This window comes from Arachis ipaensis, chromosome B8, assembly GCF_059453495.1.
Source record: "Arachis ipaensis isolate K30076 ecotype BB chromosome B8, ASM5945349v1, whole genome shotgun sequence".
Taxonomy (NCBI): Eukaryota; Viridiplantae; Streptophyta; class Magnoliopsida; order Fabales; family Fabaceae; genus Arachis; species Arachis ipaensis.
Genome location: NC_142443.1, coordinates 54594092 through 54598462, shown reverse-complemented (window position 1 = coordinate 54598462; position 4371 = coordinate 54594092).

Sequence of the window (4371 nt, the reverse complement as noted above, 5' to 3'; positions counted from 1 at the left end):
TGAGTCATTGCAGTTTTTGTTTGTCTGTTTGTTTAATTTCCAAATAAGTGATAGTCTAAGTGTCTGGATAAACTTCACTTGCTTAAATGTATGCTTGCCATGCTTGTTCTGTTTCCAAAAATAAAAGAAAAGTTTGAACAAAAGTAACTCAATTCCATTTAGTAAGAAATCAAATAAGATTAAGTGGTGGTATGCATGTTTGATTGAATAGTCAGCTCACTAAGAAATAAAGTTAGAATTGTCACTTTTAGTGGAAATTAGGATGCTGTCTATGGATCTTGATGAATAAATGTCTTTGGCCATGAAAAAGAAAGAAGAAGAAGAAGAAAAAGCCACTGAAAAATGGCAACCAAAAAGCAAAAAAATTGAGAAAATAAGCTAGGCACCAATGGTTTGAACTTCTGAGACAAATGCCTGTGGTGTTTATGTATTAAGGATATGCTTGGATGAATAGATTCTGAGGAGTGTTTCAACACTTGGTAACTTGGGTTAACTAACCCGGGATTATCAACCAAAAGTCCATTATCAAGAGCAACCTAAATACAAAACATTTAGTCACACAAAGAGGTGCTGGGTACCAATGTCTCAAGAAGAAATGTGAACTAAAATGCCTGTAGTGGATATGTGTAGTGCACTGATAAGAAAAAGAAAATGCCAAAGGCTTGTGCAACACATGACACTGAGCAACAAGGAGCAAATAAGCTCAAAGAAAAAGAAAAACAAAGAAAAGAAACTTGCCAAGGATATGTGAATAACAAGAGGCCATAGCAGTGTTTTAGTGGAAACATAAAAAGTGACATTCTTACCTAAGAAACAATAAAGTGATGCTGCAACAACTTTCTGCATGAACACGCCATTAATCAATGTCAATTACTTACTGATATGGCTAATGAATTTACTTTCTGTTTCATTCTTTCTTCTCAATAATTCAGAACTTGCTTGGGGACAAGCAAGGATTAAGTTTGGTGTTGTGATGCCAAGGCATCTTAGGCTAGTTTCACTAGCCTTTTTCTTTTATTTTTAGTTGTTTTATGCATTTTCTTGAGCCTTAAGTAATCATTTGGGCCAAATAGTCACGCTTGTCTTAAATCATTCAACATGAAGATTTTGATGCAAATTCCATGAGTTTTTAGTTATATTCCTTGAATGCTATGAATGGAAGAATTCTCATGAATTTTAGCAAGACTTTGATGCAGTTGTTTGGATGATTTCAGGGAAGAAGAGGCTAGGCAAGGAAGCAACAAAATCAATAAAGGAAGCTTGAATATCACATGTGGAGTTTAAGCTCCAGTTTAAGCTTAAACTGGAGCTTAAACGCCAAAATCATGAAAGCTGAAAGTGGCGTTTAACTTCCAGTTTAACCTTAAACTGGAAGTTAAACGCCAGAATTGAGAAATGAACCAGGATGGCTTTCCTCCATTTCCACGTTTAAGCTTCAGTTTAACCTTAAACTGAAGCTTAAACGTGTTCGACAATTCCACACTCCAGGGTTGCCTTCTTCCATTTCCACGTTTAAGCTTCAGTTTAACCTTAAACTGAAGCTTAAACGTGCTCGAGCTTGTGCCTCCAGGGAGTGCCAGCGTTTAAGCTCCAGTTTAAGCTTAAACTGGAGCTTAAACGTGTTATATGGAACAGCTTGACCATGCCTTCTTCAAACATAAATAACTTGAGCTACAAAACTCCAAATGAGGTGATTCAAAATGCATTGGAAAGAAGACATCTAGAGCTTTCCAAGAATATATGGCGTGCATGGTGGATACTAAAAATTGAGGGAGAAAACAGCCCCGTAATGTGCATAGAAGAGCATAGTACCAACATGCAATCAGGCCAGCTGACCTCTTCACCTTCCATGGAGTATAACTCGAGTTGTAGAACTCCAAATGATGCGCTTCCAGTTGCATTGGAAAGTAGACATCCAGAGCTTTCCAACGATGTATAGAAGTATGGGGTGGACAATGCAACTGAGCTCCCAAAATTGGCATTTTCGAGCACGTTTAAGTGACTTAAACGTTGGCTTAAACGCTGTCAAACCAACCAGCAACCTTGTCACCTTCAATCAAGCTTAACTTGAGCTATAGAGATCCAATTGAGGTGCTTCCAGTTGCGTTAGAAAGCTGACATCCATAGCTTTCCAACGAGGTATAATAGTCTATATTTGGCATCAAATTGGCAAGGTTGACAAGAGAACAAAGTGACGACTCAAGAAAGGAGGGTACAACGTTTGAGTGTAGTTTAATGGATCATTATCCTTTTTGGATCAATTATGTCACTCTACCCTTCAAGCAAGCAAGGCCCATCAACAACACCAAATCAAGGCCACAAGAATCATCTAGAATAGTTTATTTTCATTTGATTGTAATTTGCTTTGAATTTCATTTTCATTTTGTAATTTAGGGAGCCTATTTAAATGCCTTAGTTTCTGCATTTGAGAGGGACTTTGGGGATTGAGGGGGAATCCAGCCCCTGAGGGGGGAGTTTTTACACACGGAGAACTTTGGATCATTTTCTTTTAAGTTTGTAATTGAATTCAGAGCTATGACTCACTAAACCCCTTTCATTGGGTTAGGGAGCTCTATTGTAATTCAATGAATCAATAATAGTTTTATCTTCTTCTTCAATCTTTTCTCTTGAATTTTGTTAGAAAGCTTCTCGATCTAATTCCATTGGGTAGTTGTCTTGGGAAAGAAACTACCCATAATTGGAATCCTTCGGAACCTTGGGAAAGGAATGGAGGATTCATGCTAGAGAAGCTTTCTCACAGTGAATTGGATTGGGGTTTGGATGGATATTGTGACATGTAATCCTACCAAATTGTGGTTCATGAAACTGTGTGGTATAATCAGTGATCGAGCATCATCTCTTCTTATGAATATTTAAACCAAGGGATTGGGAATTTGTTCGTTTTTAGAGAGAATTGGTGAGCCAAGGGATTGGGATCCAATCATATAAGATTGCCAAGCAAAACTCAATGAATGCATTGGTTGAGGAAGGAATAAAAATGTTTTGATTCGGAGATCTCAATATCTCCTAACACCCAATGAATTCCCCATTTCTGATCTACCACTTTCTCTTTACATTCTGCAACTCAATTCATGCAATCACCCCCATTCCCTTTTAATTTCAGCAATTTAGCTTCTGCTCTTTAATTCATGCAATTTAAGATTCCGCCATTTCAATTTCTTGCCATTTACGTTTCCCACCAATTTTACATTCCGCAACTCTCATCTAATTCTTGATTCCGCTCAACTAGACACACTTCTAATACGAATTGCTCATTCAACCAATCCTTGTGGGATTCGACCTCACTCTAGTGTGAGTTTTTACTTGACGATAACCGGTGCACTTGCCGGAAGGAATTTTGCCGATTGTGCAATTTTCTAAATCGTAGCATAACTAGTTTATGCGCATCAGTCAGTACCTGACTTCCGGAGGTAATTTCTCTTCCCTAACACCAATAAATTAGGATATTTAGTTAGTTTTTCTTTTGTAGAATAGGATAAATTGCATAGTAATAGATTAGTTGCATGCATGTTCTACTTGATTGAAAAGACAATAAGTTCCTTCTAAGATCCTATCTTTAGAACAAAATTTCACTAATTTTAATCAAAACTTTTATGTTGAAATTTGCTTGAAATTTGAGATTTGAGCCCAAATGCATGGTTACATTATTTAACCATAATTATTTTATTCTTGTGTGTTTACTTCTCCATGATTGTAATCTACATTTTGTTTCATCCTATATGTCCAATGTTTAATATATTTATATGTTTGCATATGATTGAGGCCATTACTTGTTTAAACTCACTTATCCAAATTAAGCCTACCCTTTCAATTACCTTTATTAACCACTTTGAGCCTTTAAATCCCATTTGTTCTGTATTTTACCACATTACTAGCCTTAAGCAGAAAAATAATTTTATACCCCAATTGAATCTTTGGTTAGCTTAAGATAGAATTGTGTGTGTTAATTAAGTATGGAAAATTGTGGGAACAAAATATAATAAGGGAATGTGTCATGATAATATAATGGGAATTTGGGTACCTACTCGTGTGAAACTATAAGAATTAAAAATCTATGTGCATTGATAAGCTATGTTATTTTTATGTTTATGTAAAAAAAAAATCCAAAAATATTCAATAAATAAATAAGGGGACAAAATTACCCCCAATGCTAAGTTTAAATTCAGGGATCAATGCATATATGATAAAATCAAAATAAAAGTTGATACATGAGTATGAAATGTGAAAGAGAAATTTTGGGTAGCTAGATATGAATCTTAAGTTATATAGAATATATATATGTTGGGTTAAAGCTTGGGTTAATTAAAGATTCGATTTATAAGCTTACTTAGCCATATATGTATCCTTACC